This window comes from Cupressus sempervirens, chromosome 4 (assembly GCF_028749045.1).
Source record: "Cupressus sempervirens isolate cs-2001-9-10 chromosome 4, ASM2874904v1, whole genome shotgun sequence".
NCBI lineage: Eukaryota > Viridiplantae > Streptophyta > Pinopsida > Cupressales > Cupressaceae > Cupressus > Cupressus sempervirens.
This window is the reverse complement of record NC_143121.1, coordinates 283038728-283062063: the sequence shown is the minus strand read 5'-3', so window position 1 is coordinate 283062063 and position 23336 is coordinate 283038728.

Genomic DNA, 23336 nt, shown 5'->3' with positions numbered 1-23336 from the left:
TGACAAATAGTGGGTTATTTGATTTATCAATTACGACTATAGATGATTAATTAAATTAGTTAGATAGGGGATGAAAAAGGATTAATTAAATAGGAATTTAATTAATGATGCCTTTAGAAATAGCTAAATAGGATTACCAAAGTGGTGTAATCGAATTTAGGTGTCTACATTTTGCCCCTCTTTGACATAGTGTTGAGACAACACTATTTCAAAGAAGTTCGAATGGAGATGACACGAGAAGGATGTTTTAGCAACAAGGTTGCCCCAGTCTCAGATAAGAAGAGGAGAGACTAGACTTAGAAATGCCCACTGAAGAAGGTGGTAGAGAGAGAAGACAAGGCTTGACGACTTTTTGAAAAATACAAGAATTCATGATAAGCAAGGAGACTCAGATTGGCAAAGAGAATGAGCTGAATTAGCTCAAACTCTCACTATGGGAGAATGATAAAGGAGAATCACAGCAAGCTTAAGAGTTTAGGGAAGGTGGAGGATGAAGGAGCGAAGCACTATAAAAAGGAATCTAGGATAGAGAGAAGGATGATGGGATTTATGGAGATGCAGGGAATCCATTGAAGCTTTTGAGCAAGGAGATACTTCAAAGAGAAGTACCACCATGTAGTTGAGCACCAGATTTGCTATAAGACTGTTGGTTAAGTGCCAAGGTTACCAAGAACATCAAGGCCATGTCACCAACTGTCTAGAGGACTGAAAAACAGATGCAAAACAAACATGCAAGGGTTGCCCCAACATCGCACATGAATCCCAGAGGAAGCAGCGTGGAAGCGATACTGGGTAACCCACAAGCAAAAAAAAAATACAAACAAAAGATATAGAGGTGCAATTTAGCTAAGCGATGTAGTGGAATAGCGAACCAAGATGTGTGATGTGTGCAGGATGTTGAGCAAGGATGAACTAGCACAAAAGCTAGAGAAATACAATGATACTAGGCTAAAGATGATGTATAAATTGACGGACCAAGATATGTTACAATGAGACAAGCTTTGTTTTGTTCATGGTTAAGGAAAAGGGAATGTTTGGAAGGGGGGGAGGACCAAGAGGGGTAGTCAGGGCACTAGGGGGGACTATAAGGGGCTAGAAGGGGGCCAAGAAGGTTTATTTTCGCTTAGATGGATGAGGAGATATTGCTGTGAGGAGCTCTACATTAGAGATTACGATGGCAGGTCGTGGGCGACCAGAGCATCAGGTGGATATTGTGCGATAGGTATGAGTATGGGGGACACCAGATCAATCGGTAGATCCAAAAAATTTGTCTTTATTTTGCATTATTTAGATTTTATTGCATTCTCATGAAAGTGAAAACATGATCCCCCCAGGCACGGGTCCGACAGGAATGCGAGCGAGATCAACAAGATCGTGATCCTGCGACAAAAGCTTAGCCACGTAGGACTAAAAGGGATAGTAGACATTTTGAGCAAGATCACAATCCTTGGGTAGGATATTCTACAGGACCGTGAGAGTATAAGCGGGATCACATTCCCGTGAAAAGGAATGCGAGTCAAGGTGCGGGAATGCATTCACGCCAGCTAGGGATGAGAAGAGATGAGGGTAGGCAAAGACACGTTTCTACAAGAATATATTTTTAAGCAAGAATGTCAGATGGGAGGTTGGCAAGGAAGAATTTGCGGGAATGCAAGTCAAAGGTGGATGATAAAAGAGTCAAAAGATGCAATCCTGTGTGAAGATAAACCAGTGGGAATGCAATTTTGTGAGCATTGCGAGATCGCGGGTTCGTGGGAATGCGACCGGTGAAACAAAATGTTGGAAAAAACAAAAGTTAGGATGGGTAAAGGGAGGGATGGAGGATGAAAAACTGATATAGAAAGACTGATATCTGACCAGTTTTGTGGTGTGCAATGGTCGCTGGATGCTTTAGTATCATGGGAATGGCGAGCAGCAGTGCTGCATGTAGGAGGGATGCTAATGCCAGTAGACTAGGTGAGGATTCAAGCGATCAGACTGGGGTACCTAGCGAGATTGCCCCATACCTGGAATTACATGGCAATGGTCACAACACTGTGCAAGAGATGGCATGGTGAGATGGCAAAGTTCCACCTGTCGATGAGGGAGATGACGGTGACACTGGAGGATGTGTATCAAATATACAAATTGCTAGTACGAGGGATGCTAGTCATGGTGATGAGAGAGATGATAGCAGATGCGGCCGTTTAGAGATTGATAGGGCTAGGAGTTGAGTACAGGATTCGACAGGGATAGTTTGCGTTGGATGAGCATTTAGATCAGGGGGTGATGAAGAGGAATGTCTACTTTTATGTGTTAGGGCTGGTTTCGGGGTATATTGCCTCAGATGCAAGTGGTACAGGAGTTACACTAGTGCTGATTCCAGTGGTGATGTAGATAGTGGATGCGGAGTGCCCAACAATGTGGGGTTCTCTGATGTTGTTCGAGCTATACTGAGACCTCCACCAGATAGTGTACCAAGGTGGTGGCTAGTAGGGGAGGAGTATTGGGTTCCCTACATTGTTAAAGGTGTGGGCTTGGGAGCACATTGCCATGCTAAGGCCTTTGGGGTGGAGAGATAGATAGGCAGAGGAGCTAGTGGCATATAGTTGGGCCGAGCCCCTGACATACCATCATACAGATTTAGTAGATTACTAGAGGGTGGCCATTGATGAGATAGCAGTAGTGGTGTGGAGGCCATATATGAGCCTAGGACCGTGGGCTAAGGAGGGAGAGTAGTTATTGTACACCATTTCACTGTGTTTTGTGTTTAGATGGTGGAAGTATGTAGCAAAGTACTACAGGCCAGATAGGGCACTCCGATAGTTTGGGTGCCAATAGGTGGCACTAGGAGAGCCACAGTGGTATCAGTGGGTCACACGCGAGCTAGTGTCAATGTACAGGGCATCCTTATGATGCAATGGGCTATTGAGAGCATGGCTAGAGTTGGAGCCATAGTAGTGGCTTTGGTTTGGGAGGTTAGCAGATGTGGGTTGCACTCAGGAGTATTAGGACACATGGGTGTGGCCAAGGCCATTGGGGAGAGCACAGGGGATGAGGGCAATGGTGGTGGCGGGTGAGCTAGCCTAGGCAGCTTGACAAGGGTGGTATGTGGCCATAGGATTATGATAGCAGTTGCCTAGGAGGAGGAGCCAGCTTAGTAGAGGAGGAGGGTTGGGGGAGAGGAGAGGGGAGCTCAACTAGAGAGGAGAGTGAGGGAGCGACAGGAGGTGCTAAAGAGAGGAGGAGAGTGAGGGGCAGAGGAGCAGGGGCCACAAAGGCTAGTAGGAGGAGATGTAGGGGGATCATCTACCTAGGAAGGAGATGATGGATTGGTAGGGCATTATGCCTCTTTATAGTAGGCCCATGAGGCCATTAGCTAGCTGCTTCAGGATACACATCAAGAGCGAGATCAGCTCTAGATAGAGTGTGATCAATTCAGACAGGAGCAAGATGTAGTGTAGGGGTAGGCAGATAGAGCAGGGCTTGAGGTGGACAGACTATAGATGGAGCTAGGGCAGATAGAGGGTAGGCTAGAGCTGGTGAGCCTAGAGAGGTAGGTAGCGTAGGGGAGGTTGGATGCACTAGTGGAAGAGGTGGTGACGTTGAGAGGACATGCAGTAGTTGGAAGGGGCTTGGATGAGCTGAGAAGACTATGAGCCAAGGTGGAGGATCTGAGGGAGAGAGCTGGATTTTATCAAGGCAAGTATCATGTAGCAGTGCCAGCATCCTAGATTGAGCATTATAGGCGACTGACTCAGTTAGGTATAGCACAGACACATATAGGGATGCAGGGTGGAGGGGATAGTGGATGGAGCACTGGGGGCTCATAGAGGATACGCGAGTCTCAACACATAGAGCATAGTCACAGGACAGGACATAGGCAGAGGTGAGACACAGGGATGGGGAGGGATGAGGCAGAGAGCTCCGAGATAGGAGGGGGATTGATGAGGGCACCACCTCCACCACCAACAGTGCTAGGGGCAGGGAGGGAGGTAGAGCATTGACCAATGATAGGCTGGATTTTTGTCATATGATGAGTATTTTGTGTAGAGAAACTATTTTTGGGATACATGGAGATTTTTGTGTGGGCTTAGACCCGTTTGTATGATATGGACATTTGTACACTAATGGATTGTTATTCTTTCATTCTTTCATTGATATATAGATATGATGATTTTGGTGCTATATGTGTTATGGACTAGTGATGTTACATATAATGTTTTAATACATGTTGGATAGATAGTGATGTTTTGCAGATATTACTGACGATTGGTGATGTAAGATAATATATGCTATGTTTTTATGATTGTGCTGACAGTTTGTGATGCAGGATGTGACTTTTGATAACATTGTGTATAGGATACAAATTGATTGTGATGTGATTTTAGCTATGATAGTGTAGATATGATGTGCTTTTAATCTATGATATCATAGATGTGATGTGATCCTTGATGACATGATTTTCTTTATGATATTGTAGATGTGATAATGATGAGATTTCCTATAGTATGATAGGTTTTTGATATGATGCTGATGATGTGATGTTGCTCTATGATAGATGTGATGCGATCCCATAAAATTGATTGCTTTGGAAAGTATTTGATATGATGCTATATGATGATAAATACAAACTATAAATGTAAAATGAATCACCAACTAAAAGATAAACAACAAATTTATGATACGAAAAATGAAAATAATGTGTTGACACTGAGGATATGTTAACACAAACTAAAAATGGATCAAAGATAAAAATAAATTGATAAAATAAAATAAAAATACACAAAATGAAGTACAACTCTTAAGGATGAACGTTAATGCTAAAATGAAACCTAACCTGATGAGAAAGGATGATGATGCTAAAAATGAAGCACAATCTAATGATGAATGACTATGCTAAAATGAACCATAATCTAATGACTATGCTAAAATGAACCATAAGAGAGAACCGTGAATTGATGATACGCTAAAAGAACAAAAACTAAAAGGTACATCTATGATTTATGATAATCCTGTGAGAATAGCATCAAAAATCAAGCATAATGATTTTTGATGATATGATAAAGGATACAAGTGATGATAATATAACATACGAGATTTGTTAGGAGATGCAAGACAAACAATGATGGTGGAATAAGATAACCAATGTTTTGACTTATGATAGCGTTCTATGATATGGAAAGTGATCATAGGAGATACTAACTCTAAGGAAAAAAATGTTGGAAAAAGAGTAACCAACAAACTCGTAGTCAGGAGGATAGTAGAGATTTGAGAGCTAGGATAGTAATTTATGATAGGGATCACATCATGATGAGAGTAAATAAGTTTTCATGTTTGAGGCTTTGAATCAAATGATTCTAAGGATGTAAAAAGTGATAGTTCAAGGGAGAGGAGTGATGACAAGGAGGAGGATACCAAGGTTTCTAAAAAAAATGAGATGTAGGGAAAACTTGAGCGTGGGGTACTTCATGAGGCAGTACCACTATGTAGTGTAAATACTTAATTTGATATAGGATTGTTAGGTATCTACTAAGGTTACTAAGAATGTCAAGGCCTTTTCCCCAAAATTCCATAGGACTGACTCAAACAGGTATGCAAGGATTGCCCCAGCATCACACGCGAGTCTCGAAGAGATCAGTGTTGGAACAATGTTGGATGATCCACAAGCAAACGAGATTACCCAAGTGCATCATGTTTTATCAAAAGATGAAAAAATGTTTGAAATATGCAAGGATAATATCAACTGACTCTCAAGTAGTGAAAGACTATGATCGAAACCAACCTCCTTAGTTGCTCCAATCAAAACACACAATGATATGAAATGATCATGGTGATCTTGAGGAGGAAACAACAAAAGGTACATGGAAACAATCAACCAAAAGGAGAAACAATAAAATATTTTGCAAAGTGAAAAAGGAAACTTTTTCCAAAGAGGTCAACTAACAAGCTACTAACAGGTTGCAAACAAGACCTGGATAGTATGTACAAGTGAGACTAGTTAAGGACATGGGAACTTGAGACTGGATAGAAAAACATAGTAGGTATATGCGTGACGGGGGAAAGCTCAGGATGAGGAGATAGCATTGTCATAATACATGGTTTTGTTGAGGTGGGTTTATGTAAAGCACGATTAATGTATAGGGAGCTGGATACTGCTATATGCATATAGGTATGGTATATGGGAGACAAGGGTTAGTGTAGGGGGTATGAAACACATTTTTACATGGTTAGTATATGCTACATATGGTAAGGATAAAAGGCATGTAATAGGGTAGATCTAGGAGAGTACAATGGTAGGGTAAATCAAGTATGGTACACGGGATGCTATAAATGAGATGGGATGTTACACAATGTGAAGTGTTAGAGGATGATGTTTGCAAAGTATGGCGAATAATGATAGGGAACACCTTGGAAAAGTTGGTGGGATGAGTGGTATGATATGGAGGGGTGGTAAAGGGGTGTGTGTCGATAATAGATAATGGAAGAGTTGTAGTACACTTGGTGCCTATTTGCTAGCTTTTCACCAGGGACCTATCCAAGGCACTTGAATTGCCAATTTTTCACCATTGGACGCTTGATTTTATGCCTTTTTCTTTCCTTGATTTGCAAATTTTATCCTTACACATAGAATCTCTTGAGGTGAATAATGTTGGTAGGATCATTTAGGACTTCACCTTCAAGGATAGATCATTGGTAGGCTCCTGAGCCGAAGGATGTCGTGACCACACAAGGACCAAACTAGGTGGGCTTGAACTTTCCCTTCTTTTCTTTGTCAGCTTGAACCTTCATATTCTCTTTAAGGACCATGTCACCTTCTTGAAAACTGCACGAATGGACTTTCCTATTGAAATTGTGCTTGAGGTGACTTTGATAGACCATGAGATGGTCATAGGCCTGTTGCCTTCTTTCATCAAGTACATCAAGTTGAGTAAGTTGAACCACTCTATATTCCTCATTAGATATCTATCCTCGGAGAGAAATGTGGAGTGATGGGAGTTCAACTTCAATAGGCAAGACTGCTTCAGCACCATAGACCAAGGAGAATGGAGTTGTACCAGTGGTTGTATAGAATGAAATGCGATATGCCCATAGGGAAAGATTAATTTGCAAATGCCAATCATGGCCGGAGTCATTGAAAACTTTCTTGAGGATTTTGAGGAGGGTTTTATTAGTTGCCTCAGCCTGACCATTACCTTGTGGGAAATACGGGCTAGAAAAGTGGTGATGTATGTGGAGGGAAGTGCACAATTCCTCCATATTTAGGTTTTCAAAATTACCTCCGTGGTCTGTGAAAATGGTAGCCGGGATGCCAAAGCAACATATAATATGATACAATATAAACTTAGACACCTAAACTCCCATGGCAGTAACAAGGGGAACTGCTTCGACCCACTTAGTGAAATAATCAGTGGTGGTGATTATCCACTTGTGCCCTTCTGAAGAAAGTGGTGCAATAAGATCAACAAGATCAAATCCCCAACAGGAAAAAAGCCATGGTGGTGCAATGGGTTATAAGTCCTATGCTGGAGCTTGGATTAAATTAGCATGTTTTTGACAAGGTAAACATCATTTCACACATCCACATGCATCCTGTTCTAGAGTAGGCCAATTATATCTAGCCCAAAGAATCTACTTTGCTAGCACCATCCCACTCGTGTGAGCACCAAAAAGTCCAGCATGTACCTCTTTGAGAGCCATTGCAGCCTCATTTTGATCTAAACATTGAGAGAGAGTATCATTATAACCATGATGATATAGGGTTTGGGTGATGATAGTGTAACGCGAAGCTCTGCGAATAAGATTTCGGTGCTAGGTTCGTGTGAGGTGAGGAGATATGATACCATTTAGTAGGTAAGAATGAATTTTGTGGTACCATGGAGATTGGGGACCAACCAAGATACATACCCATGTTGATTTGTCATTCTCATATGTAGGTTTGTGTAGCTGCTCAACCAAGAATTCATATTGCGTAGCTTCGCGTGACATTTCCAAGAGGGAACCAATAGTAGCCATAGCATCAATTGCCTTATTCTGGAGTCTAGGTATCTGCATGAATTGGATTTGAGTGAAAGGCTTCATTAATTGATCAACCAGATGTTTGTAAGGTAGCAACTTGTCATCCTTGGTCTGATATTCATTCAATGCTTGCTTGATGATAAGCTAAGAGTCACCATAGACCTGAAGCTCTGTGATATTCCATTCAATGGCGATCTTGAGTCCTACCACAAGGGCCTCACACTCTACAATGTTATTGGTACACCGAAATAGTAGTTTGAAAGATTTAGGGAAATAATCACCTTGAGGTGTAACCCAGAGTATGCCCACACTGGAGCCATGAGAGGTATAGGAGCCATCAAAATATAGCTTCCAGAGTGATGGTGTTTTTATCAAATAGAGGTGTTCATCAGGAAATTCCATGATGAGTGGGTGATCTACAATTAAGGGTGCATCAACCAAGTGATCTGTAATAGCTTGACCTTTGATGGCCTTTCTGTCAATATATTGAATGTCAAACTCACTGAGAAGCATAATCCATTTTGCCAGACATCCGGTGAGTACTGTACGAGAGAGCATATATTTCAATGGATCAATCTTTGATATTAGTTGCACAATATGACTCAACATGTAATGACATACCTTCTAGGTGGAAAATACCACTACTAAACATGCCTTCTCCATTGGCGTGTAGTTAAGCTCATAGCCCACTAATGTTCGGCTGATCTAATATATAGCTCTTTCATTTCCCACATCATCAAGCTATGCTAGAAGAGAACCTAATGCTGTGGGAGTAGCTGTGATGTATAAGATGAGCGGGCACCCTACAACTGGAGGAACCAAAATAGGTGGATTACCTAAGTATTGCTTGATGAGCTCAAAATTGCGTTGGCAAGCTAGGTCCCATTTGAAATTTTGATCTTTCTTAAGCAAGTGAGTGAAGGGTTGACACTTATCAGCAAGCTGAGAAATGAATCATCAGACTGATTGGAGTTTTCTTTGCAAAGAATGAAGTTTTCAGAGTGTCTTAGGGGGAGCCATATCCATGATGGCTTTGACCTTCTTAGGGTCAATCTCAATACTGCGCTATGGCACAATGAAGCCGAGGAGCTTTCCTAAAGTAACACCAAAGACACACTTCTTTGGATTTAGCATGAGACAATATTCTGCCAGTTAGTTAAACACTTCCTCAAGGTGAGATAAGTGATCTAGAGCATTGAGAGATTTGACTAGAATATCATCTACGTAATCCTCAAGTATCTTATGGATTAGGTCATGGAAGATGACTGTCATTGCGTGCTGATAGGTTGCCCCAGCGTTCTTTAACCCAAATGGCATCATATTGTAATAGAATGTTCCCTAAGGTGTAGTAAATGTTGTTTTATGCTGATCTTCCTCTGCTATAAAAATCTAATTATATCCAGAGAAACCATCCATTAGTGACAAGAGTTCATGACATGCGGTGAGATCCACAATCATGTCGATATTTGGCAATGGAAAGTCATCCTTTAGACAGACTTTATTAAAATCCTTGAAATCATTGCAAATCTTGATATCACCAAAGGGCTTGGTAACAGGTACCATGTTAGAAATCCATTCAGAATAATCTATTGGTCGAATGATTTTGGCCTCCAATAGCTTCTCTAGCTCTGCTTTGACTAATAAAGCCACCTTGAGGTGCATTTTTCAAAGTTTTTGTTTGATGGGCTTGGCCCCTGGATCTACTACCAGATGGTGTACAACTAGTTCGAGGTCCAACCCTGGCATATCCTGATATGACCATGCAAAGTGGCCTATATTTTCACGGAGGAGTTCAAGAAGAAGCTCTACCTATTCAGAGGGTAAAGAGGCTGCGATGTATGTAATATGTGGTATCTCTGTCAAACTGATATTTATGGGCTGAGTTTCTTCTGTCAAAACTGAAGATATAGGAGGTTGATGCTCTTGTGGGGGGAGGATGAAATCTCCATCCTCAGCTACCTCTGAGAGGTTTTCACTGTTGGATATGCCCTTTATTTTTGTTTCATTTTTTTAGTCACCCAATGGCCCTCTAGAGGAGTTTTCACCATGGGATATTTTTCTTTTATCTTTTTGCTTTTTTGTTTCTTTTGGAACTTCATTTTTGTGACTATTTATGTGGCATTTTTGCCCCCATAAATTTAAGGAGCGCGTGCTCAGTAGAGAACTCGTCGACATGAATGACACTTGGTTGGTCCCAATCTATGAGTTCGGGGTGAGCGAGGGGGAGGTCTATGAGGTTCAAGGATAACTGGTAGAGCATAGAGGCTCCAAGGATGATTTCATCAAATAAAATATCATCATAAGCTTTCTTTTCAACTTCCTCAGGGATGTCTTCAACCTCAACGAGAGTGTTTTGGATGTTCGTAAAGGTGTGGCCTTCCATTGTAGTGCACCTAGTTGTGGGGAGTCCATAGCCCAAGCCTTTGGTTTTCTACCCTTGGTGTGCTTCTATAGGCTGTCTCATACCTGATTCCTAGAACCCTAAACCATCTCCTTGATAATCCCATTACTCCATGGCCAAGCGATGTGACCAGGGATATTTTTGTTTAAAGTGATCAAGAAGTGCTTCACTTTTAGGAGGTGGCTCCTTGTATAGCCATGTGTTAATGTCTGGCATATTTTCTACTCCATCAAGGATACCTTTGGTGAAAAATGTGGTAGGGCCCAACTGGTGAAGTTGAGAGGTAGTTTTTGGTATAGGCCCTTGATGTATTGGGCGTCCTTGAGTATGTGGGTCAAGTGGTAGAGTGCCAATAGAAAAAGCATCTGTGAGACTATACTCATCACAACCTTGGTAGTTGATCTTAATCGTGGAGAGAGTGGAGGCTAAAATGGTGTTTAAATCATGCCAGGTACCAGAGGAGATGGCCATGGTGGTGCCAATTTTGATCCTAGGACAATGATTGGTGTATGAAGCTTCAACCGCATTGTAATAAGCAAAGGGTTTAGGATCTACGTGGATGGCCATCTCAGTGCCATTATGCAAAAATTTGACACACTGATGATATGTGGATGGAATGGCCTTCATGGCATGAATCCATGGGCAATTGAGGAGGATGTTATATGGAAGATTAAGATCAACTACATGACAAAGTGTTTCTTGAGTGGCTAGGCTGACCCTAATAGGGAGCAAGATGGTTCCTTCAGTTGTATGCTCCAAATTGTCATATGCCTTGATGGTGATCACTTCATTGATGATATCTGCTTCAGTATATCTAGCTTGCTCGATGAACTTTAGAGTACATAGGTCTAGAGCTGATCCATTATCTATCATGACACGTTTAACTGCAAAGTCAAAAACCATGACAACTATGTGGAGTGGGAGGATGTGATCAGGTTCAACTGCTAGGATATCAGTGGTTTTGAAGGATAAGGCACATGAGGCTCAAAGATGGCCAACCAAGTTGTGAAACTCAGTGGCATTAATGTCAGAGGGGATATGCAACTCACGTAGAGTGATGTCAAGGATCTCTTGATATAGTGGGCTTGTCCGTAAGAGATCCGGGATGGAGATTTGGGTTGACATGTTTCAAAGGTGTTCCAAGATGATATACTGTGACCCCATTGAGGGTGATTCTAATGAAGGTGCTCAGGATGGAGGTGGTTGTGCTGATGGTGGTCTAATTTGTGTGGATACATATGGACCAACTATATTGAGTTGTGTCCGATAGGTAGCAACTACACACTGAGTGTCTAGGCCTTTGATATTGATGACATTGATGGATGGTTCAACTTGGGATATGCAACCAATTAAGCTACCATAGTATAAATACACTGAGGTATAATTCTAAGACGTGTCTCAGTTGTCACCTTGTTTACCTAGAGCATTGTTAGGTTTGTTGACAAGAGGGTTTGCAGGTGCCTTTCTCAGGTTGGTGTTATGAGGAGGAAAAACATTTTGATACATCATCAATCCTGCATTAGGTGAGGTTTGTGCCCCCACTGTGATCTCTTTTCGATCAATGAGGTCTTGTACATAATCCTTAAGCTGCATGCATTTAAGGGTAGTGTGCCCTTTGACACGATGGAATTTTCAATATTCATTATCTTTATACCAGGATGCTCTAGACTCATTGGGTTCTAAGGGTTGTATTTGTGGGTATCGAACAAGGTTATCTTTGTCCAATTTTTCAAAGATTGTATCAAGAGGTTCCCCCAATGGGGTGTATGTTCATGTTTTCCTCTGAACATGGGGTTTACTACCTGCTGCCAATGTGATAGCATTAGTTTGATTATGAGGAACCTGTATTTGTTGATGAGTTTGCATGGGTGGCTGTGCGATGTAGGAGGTTGCTGTTGATAAGTTTTTTGTTGGCAAAATGTGGTGGGAACATTGGCAGCCACTCCAACAATATGGACTTATTGAGTGTCAGTGGCACCATCCATCACTGTGTTCTTGTTCTTGTTCCAATATCAGGTTTTGTCATTGTTTGACCCACAACCTTGGGTATTTTCCTTGTATAGTCTAATGACACCGTCTTTAATGAGACCTTGCTCGAGGCCCATTCCTTTTTCTTTGATATCCTTGTATGTTTGCAAATAGTTCATAACCATGTGATGAGTGAGGCTAGGGTGTGCGTTGTTTGTGAACATCTTGACAAGATGGCGCTCAGGGATGGTGCAAGAGATCCTTGTTGTGAGGATCTACCAATGTTGCAGGTACTCTGTAAGACTTTCTCCACCTTTTTGTTTGGTATGGACAAGGTCCACTATAGATAATTCGATCTCAACGAGATGGGTGTATCGAGTGACAAAGGCCTCAGAAAGTTTTGCAAAAGTTTTAATAGTACCTTGAGGGATGCAACAGAACCATTCCAAAGCTAGTCTTGCTAGGCTCTTGGGAAAGAGCCGCATGAGGAACACATCACTATAAGCTACCTCCTGAGAATGCATATAGAACTCCTTAATATGTGTGACTGGATCACTTTTCCCCCTAAATTTTTCAAACTTGGGGATCTCAAAATGTTTAGGAAATTGATCTGATTAAGATCTAGGACTATTACAGAGGAATGCTAACTAATTACATAAAGTTAATTTAAACCTTTAATGAATCAAATTAACATAATTGAAATAAGAGAACAACAAGATTAAGCTGATAAAAGAGAAATTGAGAGCAAGAAGACGCAAACAATTTGATCTCAGAGTTCATCCGTATGGACTACATCTCTGGGTCCTGCTCCAATAGGGGGACCAATCCGATTAACTCCAATATCAGGTACAATTGTTTACAAAATCACTCCTTTCAAGTACAACAACATAACGCTATTCCAAAGTACAGGACTAATCACATCTCCCTTACTCTCAACACTTGGATGTTCTCTCCACTTTCTGAATGCTCTCTAAGAGTCTCCTAACCCCCTTTTATACAAAAAATTAGCCAAAATAAGGCTATAACAAAATTTACAATAATAGGTCCTTCAATTAATTTCCCTCTCGGAATAACCTGTTAGCCATTTTTAACAGATTTGCCTCATGTCAATTTTGGGGTAAAAAAAAAACTAATAACCTTATTTTACTAAGGTTAGGCCATCGGTTTTAAAGGATAAATTTAAACTACGCCATTCATATCTTAAAGTGCTAAAATAGCGCAATGGCAAAATTAGTTTTGGGGCAGCCGTCGGTCGGGGGTTCCAACCCCACCGGTGGCCTATTTTGTTTAAAATTGGTGGTAGCCAATGTTTAAAACAAAGTTGCCACCCTTTAATCTTGAAATCAATGCTTGGTGCAACGGTTGAGGCATAATTTTTGAAAGTAAATGGTCACAAGTTCAAATCCGACCATGAACTCTTTTTTTTTTCGTTTCCCCACTTTGCTGACGTCATGATGACATCAACTATATTTTTCTCTTACCTTGAACTTCAAAATGGCATAAATTCCACGTACGGGCTCCATTTTTGATGAAACAAACACTATCAGAAAGCTCTCGATGAGCTCTTTATTTTGAAATCCATTGTTGACCACTTTAGAGATGATTTTTTTCCACCTTTTTGATGCCCTTTGTTCTTGATTTGACCAACCTTTTACTGACCATAACTTTTGCATATGGACTCTGTTTTTGACCGTTCAAATTGCATTGGGTCCAGAATTTCAAGGAGTTTAATCTGATGCTGATTGTTGGAGTTTTGGAGATACTTCAATTTTGACAAAAGTATCCCCCGGATCAAGCCTCCCCATTGAGGAGCTTTCAAACCATCGAAAGTTTGGATTACTCAGAAAGAAGGTGAGGGTATAGTTCCCTCACTTTACCAATCTCCATCCATCTTGCCTTGCTTGGATGCATCCCCTTCAATCCCACTCAAAGGTATTCAACTGGTCCTCTTCATGAAGTTTTGACATTCTTGTCTAGGATAACATCTTTTAGCAATTCTAACATATACTCTGGTGAAAGATCATCAACTGATGGAACCTGAACACTGATGTCTTCATCCAAGATCATTGGAGGCTCATACAACTTCTGATTCTCAACATTGACAACTGATTAAATTTGCATGTATGGAGGAAGATTAAGGTGAAAAGCATTAGTACCGATCTTTTCCAAGATCTCAAAAGGACCATACTTGATAGCTTTGAGCTTCCTTCCTTCACCTTGCATTCTTTCCTTGCTGATATGTAACCAAACTCTATCACCAACTTGGAATTGGTGATCAATGCGATGCTTATCATGGAAAGCCTTGTATTTTGTTTGGCTCTGCCCTAATTGTGCTTCTACTGCCTGATGGATTGCTTGGACCTTTTGGATGAACTTTAAAGCCTTTTTTGCATCATGGCGTCCATCTACAACATCGTCCTTCCCAAAAGAAAAATCCATTGGTGTCTTAGGCAAGTAACCGAAGCAAGTCTCAAAAGGAGACCTCTTTGTAGAAGAGTGTGCCACATGGTTGTAAGCATGTTGCACATAATGAAGACTTTCATCCCACAACTTAGGATGTTTGCTGTAGTAGCCTCTAAGTAGATGCACAATTGTCCTGTTCGCTACCTCTGTCTGTCCATCGATCTGCGGATGAAAGGCTGTACTCTTCTTCAGCTTGGTGTCCATGAGTCCCTATAAAGATGACCAAAATTCCCCTAAGAATCGAGAATCTTGATCCGATACAATAGAAGTAGGCAACCCAAAATGAACCCATACATTTTGAAAGTACAAATGAGCAGTCAGTTCAGCAATAACTTGCTTTTTACAAGGCATTAAAATACACATTTTGCTGAACTGATCAACTACTACATACAAATAATCATGACCCTTCCTAGAAATAGGTAAACCTCCCATAAAGTCCATAGATACACTTTCCCATGGACGGGATGGTACAGGTAATGGTGTGTACAAACCCAATTTCCTATTACTTGGTTTGCTGGTTGCACACATTACACATCCTTTTATATACTTGGTGACAGTTTCCTACATACGAGGCCAGTAACAATATTTCTGCAATTGAGCTAATGTCTTACTTACCCTGAAATGTCCTGCAATCAATGAGTTGTGTGCTTCATCGATTACATGTGCTTGTTCATTTCTAGGAATACATAATTTTCCCAAGTGGTACAAAAAATTATCTTGCACATAGTAATCTTTCTCTTCTACATGTTTACCCTGGATTAAAGCTGCATAGATATCCTTAAAGTTCTCATCATTAGCATATTGTTCCCGAAAACTTTCATGAACCATAGAACTATTCCGAAGGATTATCAAAGCATTCTTAACAGGAGGCCTAGAGAGAATATCTGCTACTTTATTATGGGAACCCTTCTTATACTTAATCACCAAATGAAACTGTTGTAGAAAACCCATCCACCTAAAGTGCCTACTTTGTTGCAACTTAGATTGTGAGTGCAAATATTGCAGTGGCTGGTGATCAGTGTGGATTACAGTTTCTTTTCCCACTAAGTAATGTTTCCATTTTTTAACACTTTAAAATAAAGCATAAAGTTCTTTATCATACGTAGGATAGTTACTTACTACTCCTGAAAAAGTTTCAGAGTGGTAGTAGACTGGTTTACCTCCTTGCATGAGTACAGCTCCCATGGCAAACCCACTCGCATCTGTCTCAATCTCAAATGGTTGATGTAAATTTGGTAAAGCTAGAACTGGTGTAGTGCTCAACTTTTCTTTTAAAGTGTCGAAAGCCTTCTGTTGCGGACCTCCCCACTGAAAATTTGCCTTAGTACTGGTTAATGCATGTAATGGTGATGCAATGTAAGAGAAGTTTGCAATGAACTTCCTCCAGTATTGAACTGCACCTAAGAAACTCTTGACTTCAGTAACTATACTTGGCTTAGACCATTTTACAATACATTCAACCTTTGTAGGGTCTACTTTCAGTTGACCATTCCCTACAACATAGCCTAAGTACACTAAAGATGTCTTTGCAAATTCGCAAATTACATGATCATCCCAAGACTTACTAAATACAAGAATATCATCTAAATAGACTATGACAAAATCATCTATAAAGGGATGGAAGACATCATTCATGACTCTCATAAATGTAGCTGGTGCATTACAAAGCCCAAATGGCCTGACCAACCACTTAAAAAGTCCCTGTTTTGTCTTAAAAGCAGTTTTCCAAAGATCACTTTCTACAATTCTTATTTGATGATATCCACTATGTAAGTCTAGCTTAGTGAAATAGATTGCATGTTTCAACTGATCAAGTAAATCATCAATTCTAGGAAGAGGGTACTTGTTCTTTATTGTTATCTTGTTCAAAGCCCTGTAGTCAATACACATTCTCCAAGTCCCATCTTTCTTTGGAACCAACACAATAGGAGAACCACAAGGAGAAGTACTAGGATGGATAACTCCTTTCTCTACCAACTCTTGAACTTGCTTCTTGATTTCTTCATTCTACAACACTGATAAGCGGTACATGCCAATATTAGGAAGTGGTGCATCTTGTTGCAATTGAATCTCATGTTGTATCTCTCTCTTAGGAGGCAATCCTTTTGGTTCCTGAAACAAGTCATCATAAGTGGAAACAACTTTGACTATTTCAGCCTTATGTTTTGGATCACATCCCTTAAATGCCCCAGATGTTTCATCTTCTTTGGATTTTACAAGCATCAACACAAAATTCTTACTAGAGTTGACTAACCTTTTCATTTGACCAGCATTCACTAATGCCAGATTAGTCTTAACGTTATGTGCCCGTACAATGTATTCAATCTTGTCTTTAAACAAATGATATTTATTTTCCCCCCTATAAAATATAGCTTGACGATCAAACAAATAGGGACTCCCAAGTACAAGACCACATATATCTAAAGGGACTACATCAGCTTCTACCTCATCTACAAAGTTTGCAGTGATAGCAAATCTTAACTTGCATTGTTTAGTTACCTGTAACTGTGCATCATCGCAAACCCATCCAAGAGAGTATGGTTTTGGATGAGGTGTTGTAGTCAAGTTAAGCTTTTTAACAACTTCCTCAGATATCAAGTTCACTTGGGAACTCGTATCGAATAATGTATCAACCTTATTATGCTTGATAACAACTCAAATGTGAAATAATTCATTCCTTTGCTTATCATTCTTAGGAGAAGATTCTTTACTTGTACTTGCACTTATGCTAGAAGAACTTGGAGTTGATGAAAGAGATATACCTTTTCCTTTACCTTGAATTCTGGTAGCAACAATCTTTGTCTCATCTCCGGAGTCAGATCCAAGATCTTGTTGAATTACAGCAACAGTTTTCTGTTTACCTTTTTTTCCACCATATTGCTTTGGCCTCTTTTCAGGATGTAACTTCCAGCACTTAGAATCATCATGCCCTTCTTTCTTACAATGTGAGCATGTGGGTTTCTCACCCTCTTTCTTTACTATTGCTATCTTTTTACCCTTTCCTTTTCCTTTGGACTTTTCCTCAGACCTAGATGGCTTTTTATCAGACTTATCAATGAAAGTACCCTTACCCCTTGATTCTAAATATGTTTCCTGGACACATACTTCATCCAAATTACAAGGATTCAGGATGAGAATAGAATGCCTTAGGTAAGAATGAAGACCACCTATATACTTGAGTAAGGTGTCCTGGGTATACAATGGGACATTTAATGAAATAGCCTTTTTACAAAATTCATGGGTGTAATCCTGGACAGACTGACCTTTCCCTTGCCTAAAATGTTGCTAGTTCATCATTAACTATTGCATATGGCCTAGGGGGTAGAATTTCTTTTTTAAAGCAGTAACAAATTCTGACCAAGACAAACTAAACTTACCATGTTGTGAAGTTTCATCCCGAGACCTACTCTCCCACCAAGTTAGGGCTACACCACCTAAACGAAGAGTGGCTAACTGAATTCTGTCAACATCATCTACAAGGTTTTGAACTCTACAGTAGACTTCTACTTGCTGAATCCAGTCATCTAGTTTCTTGGCATTTAACTCCCCACAATATTTTGGTAAGTCAAACTTTACATCCAACTTAATTCGAGGCTTATGTCCTCCTTTAAAAATATTAGAAGACTCAAAATGGGTAGAAGAAGGAGAAGAGGGGGAAGAAGGAGAAGAGGGAGAAGAAGGAGAAGATGGAGGTGTCTTTGGTGGATCACGATCAGCTCCTTTCTTTTTCCCTTTATCCTTTCGAGCTGCACGTCTTTGCATCTTCTCTTCTCTTTCTCGTACCAAAACCTCTACCATTGTCTGCAAATTTTGAAGAGTCTTTTGAATACTCTTATCTTGAGAAGCTTGTCCACCTTCGCCTGCCATTTGTGATGATGGTTTAGTCCTTCATTTTCCAATCTCAGGATTGTATTCCTCAAGCTTTCCTTCGCCTTTCTCAATCCTGGATCTTGTTAACATTCAAATCTGCAATACTAGTCCAACAAAAGGTCTGATACCAAATTTGATCTAATTAAGATCTAGGACTATTACAGAGGAATGCTAACTAATTACATAAAGTTAATTTAAACCTTTAATGAATCAAATTAACATAATTGAAATAAGAGAACAACAAGATTAAGCTGATAAAAGAGAAATTGAGAGAAAGAAGACGCAAACAATTTGATCTCGGAGTTCATCCGTATGGACTACATCTCTGGGTCCTGCTCCAATAGGGGGATCGATCCGATTAACTCCAATATCAGGTACAATTGTTTACAAAATCACTCCTTTCAAGTATAATGGCATAACGCTATTCCAAAGTACAGGACTGATCACATCTCCCTTACTCTCAGCACTTGGACGTTCTCTCCACTTTCTGAATGCTCTCTAAGAGTCTCCTAACCCCCTTTTATAAAAAAAATTAGCCAAAATAAGGCTATAACAAAATTTACAATAATAGGTCCTTCAATTAATTTCCCTCTCGGAATAACCTATTAGCCATTTTTAACAGATTTGCCTCATGTCAATTTTGGGGTAAAAAACAAACTAATAACCTTATTTTACTAAGGTTAGGCCATCGGTTTTAAAGGATAAATTTAAACTGCGCCATTCATATCTTAAAGCACTAAAATAGTGCAATGGAAAAAACACTTTTGGGGCAGCCACCGGTCGGGGGTTCCAACCCCACCGATGGCCTCTTTTGTTTAAAATTGGCGGTAGCCAATGTTTAAAACAAAGTTGCCGCCCTTTAATTTTGAAATCAATGCTTGGTGCAACGGTTGAGGCATAATTTTATAAAGTAAATGGTCACAAGTTCAAATCTGACCATGAACTCTTTTTTCTTCCATTTCCCCACTTTGCTGACATCATGATGACATCAACTATATTTGTCTCTTACCTTGAACTTCAAAATGGCATAACTTCCATGTACGGGCTTCATTTTTTATGAAACAAACATCGTCAGAAAGCTCTCGATGAGCTCTTTATTTTGAAATCCATTGTTGACCACTTTGGAGATGATTTTTTCCACCTTTTTGATGCCCTTCGTTCTCAGTTTAACCAACCTTTGACTGACCATAACTTTTGCATATGGACACCATTTTTTATCGTTCAAATTGCATTGGGTCCAGAATTTCAAGGAGTTTAATCTGATGCTGATTGTTGGAGTTTTGGAGATACTTCAATTTTGACAAAAGTATCCCCCGGATCAGAAATGGAGTCAACATAATACTCTTATCAAAGGGGTATGGGAAATCATTTTCAAATTTGAAAGTCTTGGTGTCTGTCCCATCATTGAGGGCTTTGAGGGAATTTTTCATTTCTTCCCATTCAGATTTTACAGGTGGAGGAGCGGATGCCCCCGATCCAGGTGCCCTTGGTGGAGTGGATGTGATGGGTTGCTGGAATGTGGGTTGTGCATATTGTTGCATCTACTGAGGTGGGTGTGGTAGGTAACTATGAGGCTGCTTACCTATGAGGTAGTTCTATGTGGGTGCTTGGGCATACTAATAGTGTGAAGACTGTACCTAGAATGATGGTAATGTAGATGATGCTTGTGCCATGCTCTGGGAATATATACCATGCCCAATATATGTAGGTTGTGGTCTTACTTGGGAGTAGGACTGATTTGTATTAGGCGCAAGGTAATTAATATGCGACAAAGGGTTTATTGTAGAGAACTGCAGTGGTAGTGGATTTGGGCTATTGTCTAAAGGTGGCATGGTGAAATAGTTGGTGGGGGGGGGTGTGTATAGCTATGTGAAGCAGTGGATGATAGTGTAGAAGGTGTGTGAACGTGACTATAGTGCTAGGGGGAAGACTAATGATAGGTGACTGTGCCATAGCAAAATTCCAAGCTCCCAAAGGAAAAGTGGCTAAAGAGCTTTGGCTAGTTACAAAGGGGTTGATAGTAATGTTTGGTGGGATGGAGGATGAGGTATTGGACCCTAATGGTGGTATTTGAGTGGAAAATGGACTAGATGTGATATGAGGTGGAAATGAAAAGGTATTGTTGCTAGGTGCAAATGGGGGATTCAGTGGAGTAGAAAAATGGGTGGTGGAAACAGATGCAAATGGTATACTTGAGGTTGGTTGAGATGTAGTATGTACTAATGGTTGATTGAGAGTGGGATGAGTGTTCTGTGGAATGGGAACCGACACCTAGGTCGAGGGGATATTTGGGTCTGCTGGTTCTACTTGAGGTGGTTGCCATCCAAAAAATGGGTGAGTGTAATCTATTATGTTGATAGGTGGTGGATGTCCAAACTCAAAGACACCAACATTGTCTCATAATAAATTTTCCATGATGGTTTCCTTGTTGCGATCTATGATGGCATTGATGATAGTAGGATGACTAGGTTGGTTCATGAAAGCCTCAATATCTATGGATGATCCTGGTTCTTCTAGAATTTTTGGTGGTGGGTCTGATGGTGTCATGGATACCACGAAGTATGGCTGAGTTCGAGATGTGTTACCACTATGACTAGGATCCATGTCTTTTTTTGGGCTGTGCCTACCAAAATGTTTGGTGGGTGGCATGAAAGGATACTTCTCCTAAATGCAGTGAGGGATGATAGTAAGGGTGTCCAAATGATATGGTGCTAAGTGCAAGAAGCTTGTGTGTTCCCAAAATATGAATGTGGGAAATGTGATGGTGATGCAAAAGGTGCAACCCTAACCTTTGGCTCAAAGTGATGTGGGACACCAAAAGCAACCTATTACCAAAAAAGTGTTGTGTTTTGAGGATGTTCAAGATGATGAGAGATGTGATGAAAAAATGTTTCTAAATGAGTGAGGAAAAAAATGCTAAGATTTTAACAATGCAGGTGGAGGATTCTTCTTCAACAACCTAACATGAGAGGAGATGGTCTAACTTCATATGCTTAGATGGGATAGTGCAATTCCTAGATGAGAGACTAAACCTACAAGTGTGTAAGTGTGTGTGGAAAAAGGAAGGACCTAATCAAAATGAGTAATAGTAGAGTTGTCGATAAGGCTCGTATTAACACCACATCGAAGGGTTAGGTTTTTGATTTTGTAGTCCCATTCTATTTGCAATGCTACTTCAGTTTCATCTTTCTCAATTTGATCCAATTTGGCAATCTTGGGGTTGGGAGTATGCTTCTTATGGTCTGCTTCAATTTCCTTGTAGGTTGGTATTTGAGGAAGCTTAGCCTTCTTAAACTTAGGCTTGGGATGGCTTGACATGAGATATTTTTGAGGATTAAAACTCATAACTATGGGGTTCTTTGGAGGTAGTGACTATGCTAAGTATGCCCTATGCTAGGGTTGACCACACTTGGCAAACATTCATTCAACAAGTACAAGATCAAGCAATAGATAAGAACAACCAAATAGAAGTTTTGATTCCCTGAATGTGATACTTGCACCAAGGAGTGTGTATGTTTTTACAAATGTTTCGATCAATCACTTCAAATACATTAACATCCTAGATGCTTGTCTACAAGGCTGACAGTTGGTTTAGCTAGGGAGTCCTCAATATACCCAAGGTACGTGGGGCCCAAATCCATAGATGAAACGAAAAAGATGTCACACAGCTGAGAGGAGCGGTAACCCACTTCTCCTCTTTCACTTCTCAAGGGTATAAAGTTCCTTGAGGCTTAGCTCGAGTCACAAAATCTTGATCTCAAGAGAGGTGTCTTTGGATTCACCTCTTGATCTTTATACTCCATCAGAATGCTGGAGTTGAGGTTGTCCCAAGGGGTGATGAAATCCCCAAGCAAGCCTCCTAAAATTTAAACAAGATTTTGGATCCTAATATTATGCACACAAGATGGCCTCGAAAATGATAAGGGGAGACAAGACTTGGATGGTCTTGGGCTAAAAGAAAAAGTTCTTTTCCAACTGACACTTAATTTTTTTGATCTAGACTTTGCAAGCACTCATGTTTAAGATACAATGTTTATTCCAATTTTTAAGCATCAACAAAAGAAAATGCGATAAAAAAATGAAAGCAAAAAGAAGAGTTAGGGTCAACACAAGTAAACTCGCATGTCCGAAGGCGCTCCATGTCAAGTATCAATTGATTTTCTTTAAGGCATTCAAGATTGAGTGTGAGTTTTTTTTAAGCCCAAAATAAAGATGTGTAAAATATGATTGTCAAGTGCACACCTGGAGGCCCTCCGCATCAACTGATTTCTATTCAATTTTAAATTCCAAACTTCAAGTGTGATCGATCTAATCTAGATTTGTGGACATTTATGAAATCTTATAAGTTAAGATAAATCCTCAAAAAAAACAAATTAAGTAGAATGAAATTGGAACGCTTAACACCTTTTTCAAGTGGACCCATCCCCATATATGGTGTTGATATTGTAACCAATGGTTAGAATGATGGGTGGTTAGAAAAAAGGTGAGTCCAAATGAAAACCACTTAATTTGATTTTTGTTGATTTATGTTAACTTAATGAATTTCCTAAGTGTTCAAAAATTGACTTTTCCTAAATTTGCTTGCAAAAGATAGATTTGTTTGTTAGTTTTAGAGCACCAAAGAGAAGTGTTTGAT